We start from the raw sequence: 10,000 nt of genomic DNA on the forward strand, positions 1-10,000 counted from the left end.
GTTCCCTAAAATTCCCACTGCTATTCCTAAGTCTTCTCCTCTTCCTCATCTTTCTTACTGCTTCTTCCTGCCCTTTTATCCTTCATGTATTCTAATATCGCTGCTGACACTGCTCTCATCCTCACTGCAAAATGCTGCTGGAATAGGTTCCTACAACCTATCTACCCCAGGCACTACCCCTCTTTTCCCCACAATTGTGAGGATAGCTCTCAGCTACCATGGGCTCACCAAGTTCAAACAGGAGGTGCAGCAAATACATGACACATGTGCTACTTTTGTTATGGTCCTACAAACATGCTGCAACACTTTCTTGGACTCTTCATGAAACAGTAGTGGAGATAGAACAATTGTGTATGAAGTCTTAGCACATAGAGCAAGGCAACCAGCACACTTTCACTTCTTCTTTCCCCTACACACACACAGATAAGGAACAATCATTTGAGCTGTTCATACAACCACTGGATAGTTGTATCTTTGAAAGGCAAGAATGACTCACTGAGACAAACAAGAAACCAAATGAAGAATATAGAAAATGAACATGCTATAAAATCTTACCTCATGTATCCTTCTCCCAGAAATTGAGCCAAACTGGAATATTTTCTGTCTACTACATTTTCGACAACCTAATATGAGGAAAAGAGAAGAAAAGTTTATGAAGCCATGAATGCAATGCTTTGTAGCTTCATCAAATATCAAAGTACTGACTTTTTAGTCAAGAAGTGGATTTATGTTAGGTGATCTGTATTCTCTTTTGTCCTTTGTTTTCGCCACACTGCAAGATGAACCGCACTGGGTTTTCATAGGACTGAAGTCACATTGTCAAAACTCTTCATAAACTTAATGTTTACTGTTTTCATAACTGTTAAAACATATTCAAAACACTTAGAGTTCTTGAATTTCTGCACTAACCATGTTGAAATATATATATGTAGAAAATATCTTAGTATAAATGAATCCAAGATAAAATGAAATAATCATTCCAAACAGCTGCCAAATCCAGGAGAGAGGAAGGACTAGCGTCACATTCCTGTACAGTATAAATCATTATACTACACGTGTTGCTTTGTTGTGTAATTATTATAGTTGCAGCCCTGGAATTTCATCAACTTGTTTTTGCTTTCAAAAGTACTGTAAATGACTTGACACAGAGATATAGACAAAGGAAATGGAAGCAAATGAAATAATATTCTTAACGTGTAACAAATAGTTAGTTGATCCTACGTGTCAAAAACTGAGATCATACATTATATACACAATAAACATTGTAGTGTACTTGTACATGCATTATGCTGGGCTTTTGCTGGACAATGAATGCGCTTCCATGCCAATTCTTTGATGGACTGAATCAATGAGGAAACGGCTTATGTGATACACAGAGAAAGTAAAACATTTGTTTTCCTTTGCTTGGTGCGTACCTTTACTCAATTTCTGCTAGTTGTTACAATGTGTTACGTGTGACAGTGTGTGTTTTCTGGCTGAGAATTGTTGCCAGTGTTTTGGTCCAACAAGCTGATTTTGACGCATGAAATGTTTTGCTGGTTTGAGAGGTGAGATTAACTGTTTGGACAAGATGCATTTTGGTAATGCGACTGCATGTGGCTTCACTACTGATCACTGCAAGTTAGCAAAGACAAGTCAGAAATCAACATTAATCATGTCTCTGGTTAATGTTAATGTAAACTGTGGCCGCTTCAGAGTGCCAACCAACACTCAGGTCATTAAATATAGAAGAATAGAATATTGTGTACTGGATCCTGATTCAATGACCCGAATGAAGCCTGGCTTTTCCAACCAATAATTGCCCAAAGTCAAATGAGTCTGGGAGCCAATTTATTAATGCATACAAAACAAAACTGACCCTTTTTCTTCTTAAGCCCCTCCTTTTTTAACTGGGAGTCATTTCCTCTCTTCCTCTTCTTCATTGCTGCAACAGTGGTAGAGGTAGAAGAAGAAGAAGAAGAGAGAGACGGACAAGGGACAAGGTTCAGGACAAATACAGTCTCCTAGGTGTGGTCACGTTGCTCCATGGCGAGGCTGCTGTGCTGCTCCTCGTCCTGGCTGTGGCCCATACCCTCGACGGGGCTGTCACCCTGCTCCATGGTGGGGTTATCAGGCTCTGCTGATGGGTCAGTGTTGGGCTGCGGTTCTGTTGAGGTCATTCAAATATATTTTTCAATTCTTCTCAAATGAAAACTCAAATATATGTTTCAAACAAAGGCATTCTGAACAAAAAATCTTGCTCTTACCCTTAGTCAAAAGAAATTCATAAGCCCTCCTCATCTTCTCCAAGAAGTTTTTGGTGGTAGATGTGAGGGGCAAATGGGTTATTATGTCAGCTACCCACTTGTTAGAGGCCTTCTTGTCTTTTTTTCCCATAAATAAAATGGGCTTGTAGCCTATGGCCTCAAGTTTTCGCACCTGAAATAAAAAGTAACCAGTTGGCACACATTAGTTAAACCCATAGCATGATTGGACACTTTAGTACTGTAGCAAGCATTTAATGGCAGTTAATGGAGTACAGTGGAAGAAAAGGAGCCGCGACTTGTTTGATTTAGATCAAATGAATAAAAATGAGCCTTTTCACTTACTGCAATACGGGCTGAATCAATAATGCGGCCAACATTCCGGTTTGGGACGATACCTTGACCCCACTTGCTGTCCAATGATGCTGTCTTTTCCTTCAACTTCTTCTTCATTGACAGGCTCACATAACACATGCTGCAAGTTTTGAGGCTTGCAGCATTGAGTGTCTGGCAAGATGGACAGGGCCTGAACTTTGGACGTGTCATGACACACACTGATATAAACAAAAACAAGACAGATAACAAGATATTTTTTTACAGACAAGAACTTAATACTGACAGAAAGATACACAAACAGCAACAGAAAGACTGACAAGTACAACACAGCACGGGCAGGATAACAAGACAGACAGACGTGGCTCTAAAAAGTGCCTTTGGTTTGCGTTTTAGAAACGATGCTTCAAGGAGGGACAAATGGAAGAAGACAATTGAAGGACCTGTTGGAGAGAAAACACTTTGAACCAACTATTCAGAATTGAACAGCCTAGATTTGACATCTGTGTTCTCCTCATCAGAACGTTGACATCATACTTAAGACTACCAACATACTGACCGTTCACACTACTCATTTCAATTCAATTCAATTCAAATGGGCTTCATAGGCATGCAGGTTTAAATAACAATGAATCACTACTCTCCATTTATGATATGCTGGACTGCTAAGTTATAAAGCAATTATGTATAGCCTATATTCTATTCTATTTACATTGTACTATTTTACTATGACTGTGCCCAGAATGATTCCATTGTGCTAGGGACCACAATGGAAATGAGCCTATGGGCTTTATTGTGTCATCCCTGACTATTTTGTATTTGAATCTATGACACACAGAGTGCTTGATTCATACTATATCAATAATGGTCAAATCAAATCAATCAATCCAAACTTTGACCCAGTAAGCCAGTGTACAAATGGTTCAGACAGTTTCATGTCAGTCTTCTACAGCCCTTCAAATGAAGTGGTGGGCCTACGTATATAACATAAAGTTGAATTGAGCACGGAAAAAGCATCATGTGCTAACTACTGGCTTACAGCATCACGTGTTAGCTAACCCTACGTGCATTTGGTGCAGCAAGTTATACCTCAATGTCTTAAATAGTTACTGTACATCAAATGATTACCCTGCTCTCCTAAAGATGCTAACAAAAACTTATTTTCTTGACCTGACACATTTTAAGGCGTACATTTAAGGATTTTATCTCGATATGTCACCTGTCTAATTAATTTATCAGTGTACTTACCGAGGGGGAAAACAGCAATGGGACGCTGCATCTGGGTTGCCAGGTCTAAGACAGAATCAGCCCGAAATCTACAAGATCCATGTGTGAATGTGCTGATCTGAAGTTAGTTTGGTAGGATTTAGGAATAAATTAAGTATATCACTTAACATATGGGTTTCTATATATTCCCCATATAATGTGAATGCAAAAATAGGTCTACCCCAGCCAGCAGACAAAGACTTCAACCCGCGGGACTTCAATTCCGTAGGAATAGCGCGGACATGGCAACGCCGTCTCATCGCATACAATTACGTCACACACTTCTGATTTAGAAAAAAGTACACTTTTCCCAATAAAAATAATAATCTTTACTTTTGCATCATTCTTTAAAAATACTATGGCTCGTGTTGTGATAAGAACTGCTTGCGAATCCCTGCTGTGACTGCAGATTTCCACAAAAGTGGGCCAAAATACGTTTCTTGAGTATTAAATAATCTCTGTAATCGCGATTACAAACCTCAGAGACAGAGAAATAAAAAGCATTTGAGCCTATTATTTGCTGTAATATTGCCTAATTGTTGTATGGCCTAACACAATACTCAAATCATATAATTTATTGTAACCAATCAATCAATCAATCGATCAGCAATATTGCCCCGTATTCATCAGCACACAACGGACTGCGGTCTCCCCGACTCGGTCCCGTGGCGTCATATGCAGATGTTATGGGAGCTCTATAGAAGTCAACCTGACTACCCCAAGCGTTGAAAATTGACGCTAAAGGGGTACCCAGTACGTTAAGAACTGACGTGAGGGGACACTGCCCGATCGTCACGCATGGGACGACTTGGGAGTGAGACCGTGTTGGTCCTGAAGACAGAGACGTCCATCCCCAATTACACAGTGCGACCACCTGGAGAGCTTCTTGATCCAGGAGAGAGCCTTGACCTGTCTGCTGCAAACAGAGAACCACTCTCATACACAAGTCCAACGCTGATGTGTCTGCCATGGTTGTCAACCTCCTCTGCAAGGGCTCTGCAAAGCTCTTGGTTTAGAAGAACAAGCTGAAGCTATTATACACCTCATCCAAGTCCAAAGGCCACAAAGCTACAGCATAGCTACTGTCAGAGTGGGAACAATGATGCATGTGTGCTGCAGGTAAAGGGTTTTCTAGTCTTCTAGTCTAGATGACCACTCAAACCCCATCACACACACTTTCATACAGCACATCTATGTGCAGCACATTTTTCTATCTGCCAGCACAGACGGCAGAAGCAGGAATCGAACCCCCAACCCTTACGTTGAAAGACGACTGGCTCTACCACTGAGCTACAACACCTCTGGACCTGTGGTCCGATACAAACCACTAGAATGAAGAAGTGTTCTAGAACAGCAAAGTGTCTAAAAGAGCCTCAGTGACAGCAGGTGGTCACATGTCAGCCAAAGAGAATCAGAACAGCCAAAGTCACTGAGATGGAAAACACGACGAGACACGACAGGTTGAGACAGCACAGGCTGCAGTTAGCTGTGGAGACCACCTGCTGATCTAAGTCACTGAGGAAATGCTTTATGAAGAGTCTGCAGTGTCTGCCTGTGACCACAGTGACATTGGATGTTATCCCTACAGATGCAAACCAGGGTCAAGGATGATATCCCTGTTCAGGAGGCTCATTCGTCTGTACAGGAAATAAAAAAGTACACACAGGAGTTGTTGATGAGAGGATGGATCGTAAAGTCTCAGTCCCCGTACGCCGCACCTGTGTGAGAGAAAAAAAGGACCCTAGTCATTACGTCTTTGTATCAACGACCAACAAACACCCTCTCCCTCGCATGCAGGACTGGCTTCACTCACTTCTCTCTTAGATCAGGGCAAAGCCTACCATCAAGGCTTCACTGCTCAGGGTTCCAGGCGCCCCGTGGGTCTGTATGAATGGATCAGAACGCCCTGTGACACACTGAGGGATGACCTGCAGGCATATTGCAAGTATTCTGTTTATTGACTTTGCACAGAAGATTTATGTCGTCGCTTCATAAAAACTGTGAAGAATATTGAAGCTGCACTGGTTTATGGAAAATGTTCATTGGTAATGTGCTTTATGCTGTTTAATGGTACAATGTTATTGTGTTTCTAACCAGAGGCTTTTGCACTGAAAATGTTTGAATGTGATGAGTGTAATCATTACAGACTTTACTGTAAATGCAGTAAACCTCATACTCTGATGTGATAGAGTGTACATTAGAAATGGGACGTGTTTATGACTGAAACAGGAACTGACACTCGGGAAAACGTTATGTTATTTTTCTATGTGACCCATTAAAAATGCAAACACATAATAAGTTGAAAATAGAAAGAAATTGGACAGTGCAGTGTGGTTTTTATTATTATTTATTTAACCTTTATTTCTCATTGAGACACAGGCTCTCATTTCCAAGAGACAACTGTCAGACAATCACAGAACAACACAGTTACAGACAGACAGCACAACAATAAAGGAAATGTCCAAAATGTCACGTGAACAAACACATTCAAACACCGTCTCCAGTGACTCTAAAATCTAAATGTTAAATGTGTCCTCTGGGTACAGGAAATCAAAACTGTACCAGTGCAGAATGGTATGACATTATGAGAATGAACACACTTCACTAAGAACATGGTTCTTATTTCCTAGGTTTAACTTCTTGGGGAGCAGGGTTGCTTAAATATTTGTGGCCCACGTTGCTGAGATAGGAGTAGAGAGATCTGGTCCTCACGAAGAACCCAGGACCCTCCTGGTTTGAAGAATGGACACAAAGACCTCATCAATGACTCTGATGACTGGGAAGAGGAAGATGAACTCTAACTTCCAAGTCTGTGTTGCTCTGAAGGTCCGTCAATCTGACCTCTGACCTCCAATAACATGATCATACATGGAAGGAAACACCTTTCTAGTAAGATTTGACCTCCTTGACATTTGGTAGCGTGGTTCAGTACATTCAGAACATGTTTAAATCCAGGCTTTTCCACCTAAGGTCACTTTTCTGATGCTACAAACACGTCTATAGCACTAGTTACCGCTTTAGTGCAAGTTGAATTTAGAGCAAGTTTTGCTCCAAATGAGGACAGAAGAGTTATCTGTGTTAACAGAGTTGTTTTCAGAGTTATGTCTACGACCTCATGATGCATGTGGAGACGTCCTGTGCTTTGCTACTCACACATAACATGGTTTACACACCATGACAAGAACATTGTTGACAACATTCACAGGGGAACACAAAATATTTCCATACCAGTGATTTCAGAGAATTCTATTGCATTTATGACATATATTATCTCAAGGCACTGTACACAGACAACATCATGGAGCACTACAGACTACAGACCCAGCCAGGGACCAGTTCATCCGAGCCATAACCCCCAGGAGGCTGCGCATTCAGACCCATCTCGCCCATCCCCGCTCCTTACAAGAGGCTTTGGAGCTGGCTCTGGAGAGGGGGACTGTGGAGGGCGGGACCAAAGCGGCCCTGGAGAAAGTGATCCTACGGTGAGAACCGCTGCATGCGCTGACATGACGGAAGTGATCCGGAGTGCCACACGCCCTCCCCAACGCCCCCTGCTCTGCTGGGGATGCGGACACCCTGCCCGTATTGGATCACAGCCCCATTCTCCCTGCACCTACTATCCCACAGACAGTGACTGACCCCTTCCCACCACACACACCTTTGACTACACAGGGGCATAGCCCCACCCTCCCATTCTGCTCTTATCAATGAGGCCGAATGAAATAAATCAGGTTGTTCAACTCCAGGAAAGTCTCAGAGACATTAAGTCCTGGATGACCTGTAACTTTCTACTTTTAAACTTTTATACTCGGCCCTAAACACCTCAGAGAAAAACTTTCTGATCACATTGTCACTTGAGATGACATCACCATGGCTTCCAGTTGTGTCCACTGTGAGGAACCTTGGAGTTACTTTTGACCAGGAAATGTCATTTGATTCACACATAAATCTCATTTCAGTGTAACCTGGTTAAGAATCCTTACTAAAAAAAATAATGAATAATTAATGAATTATAAAAGTTCATATTTGGTTAAAATGTTATTAAAAGTGTATTAAAAATGTAAAAGGAGTAGTTCATAAAGGTTAAATAGGTTGATAAAAGAGTATGGTGTAATAAATGACATAAATGTTCATGTTTAAATATTTTATTTTATTTTGAAGAAACTCATGGGGAGAGAGGAAGTTCTGATTGAGAAGAAGCGTGATCCTGGTCACTGATTTGATTAAGGTGTGATTGACAGGTTCAGACCGGAGGTGAGAGAGTGAAGAGTGTGTGGTTTTTTGAGGTAAACTTGACAGCGAGAGCGAGCAACGACGACGTGTTTGTTTACCCGTTGCCACGGTGAATCATAGTATCAGAGCTCCATTGATGATGGCTTTTTTCATTCCCAATGCATACGCTGAGTAAAGAATGAACTGAACTAATGCTGATCAGCTGTTGTGAAACCAAAAAATGGTCAATCTAGAGTTAAGGTTTTAACTCAGAGTTTGTTGAACCTGCTTTCTGAAACAGGCCCTGGTCTCAACTCTGGATTGTCACGGTGTTGGGTTTCTAATAGACTTCCCTAAAATTCTAGATAAGAGAGCTGCTCCAGCTGCACGGGAGCTGCTGAGGGAGCTAATGCCAGGGGAGTGGCTAACTGACTTAGCTTCTATGGTGCGAAGCTGAGTTTCTACCTCACTAAGCCTCACCTCCAGTATCTTTATCACTAAAGGAGGCAGAGGAGTAACTCAACATGTGGCACACAACACAGGAGAGAGCAGGAGAAGGAGAAGCCATCGCTGCTAAGCTAACTTGTCACGCTAGCAAAGAAAAACCACAGTACGTGAATCGTGAGAGTCAAAGTTAGAGTTTAAGTAGCGGGTGAAAGTATTAAAGGCGACATAGAATGCTTGTATCACACATATATGTTAGTTATGGATGTCTACTTACATATATTAACTTGTTTTCATGATTAAAAACCTCCTAATCGCTGCAAACGAGCCGATCAAAATATCTCCTCACTGACGCTCTCGTCAGCCGCGCTGTTTCAGACCAAACAGTTGCTGTGATTGGCCAGCCAACGAGAGCTTTCCTACTGTCCTGTGATTGGCCAGGTACCTGGAAGTGACGTAATAGATAGGCCAGCTCTCAGATACACAGCTCCCCCTCTGGCACGGTGGATGCTCTGCATCTCAGCAGCTACAACGAGACTAGTTCTTCTTCTTCTGCGGTTGAATGTACGCAACCTGATGTGCCCGGACTAGTGCCCGCACCGGGAGGCGCTACGGTGGTGAGGATTTCTGATGACGACATCAAATTAAGGAAGTGTCGATCCGCTTCGCAGAGCCCAGGAAAACAATACAACACTATTTTCTCAGCAGTGGCTGAACTGTTTGTTCTGAAACTTTAGGGTTTCATAAACGAGGTCATGACGCAGATACACACACAAACGCAGCGTTAATTGGAGCTTCCGGTCTATGTCACCTTTAACCAATTTACAAAACGAGTGCTTGTTCAGTTCATCGATCGTAACAGGAGATCAATCACAGAGAGAGCAGGAGACACAGCGTAACACCGGTGGAAGAGTATGGTGTTATATTTGGGCCACATTCATGAAGGAACAATGTGAGACTTTGAGCACAGAAAAATGTATTTTGCAAGCTTAATACATGTATTTGCATGTTTGCAAATATTCATTTTAACAGTTTAATCAATTTTACTCATATGTCCTCTCACATCTCAAATCTCAACCTTCTGTGCACGCTCATCTTTACCCGAGTGCTCGCTCATCTTTACCCGAGCACTCGCTCATCTTGGCACAGCGTTACAAATGTGCCACAAAATCAACCAATGAGAGACTTTATAAATTTAGACTGGCTGTATTTGTCTCCAATCACAACGCTTCCATAACAAGATATTCATGAGTGACACTGGCACATTTATAGATTGTTGAAAAAGTGACCAGAATGATTTCAGCACAGTGACAGTGACACTGAACAGCTCCTCTGCCGTGGATCATGGTTCTGATCACTTCCCCTTTGACCTCTCCTCTCTAAAGTGCAGATACAGTCATCATAGAGTAAACTTACTGAGGAAAAATGACCATCATGCAACTGTGCCCTTTTATCAAAAACAGCAGCACAAAGTTTGACCCTCCTTTCAACTCAAAGGTTGT

General features: G+C 41.9%; 1 long non-coding RNA gene across 2 annotated transcripts in view; it reads right to left on the reverse strand.

Moving 5' to 3' along the window:
* Positions 1-4,531: 4,531 nt before the first annotated feature.
* The window catches only part of LOC122764303, an 11,217-nt gene continuing 5,748 nt past the window's right edge, over positions 4,532-10,000 (reverse strand). For both annotated transcript variants that reach the window (XR_006359587.1, XR_006359586.1), the window contains exons 2-3: positions 5,656-5,770; positions 4,532-5,560 (exon numbers count right to left, since the gene is read on the reverse strand). This is a non-coding gene — a long non-coding RNA (uncharacterized LOC122764303). The remainder of the gene's footprint in view (positions 5,561-5,655; positions 5,771-10,000) is intronic.

Source organism: Solea senegalensis, unplaced genomic scaffold (assembly GCF_019176455.1).
Source record: "Solea senegalensis isolate Sse05_10M unplaced genomic scaffold, IFAPA_SoseM_1 scf7180000017360, whole genome shotgun sequence".
In the NCBI taxonomy this organism is placed as follows: Eukaryota; Metazoa; Chordata; class Actinopteri; order Pleuronectiformes; family Soleidae; genus Solea; species Solea senegalensis.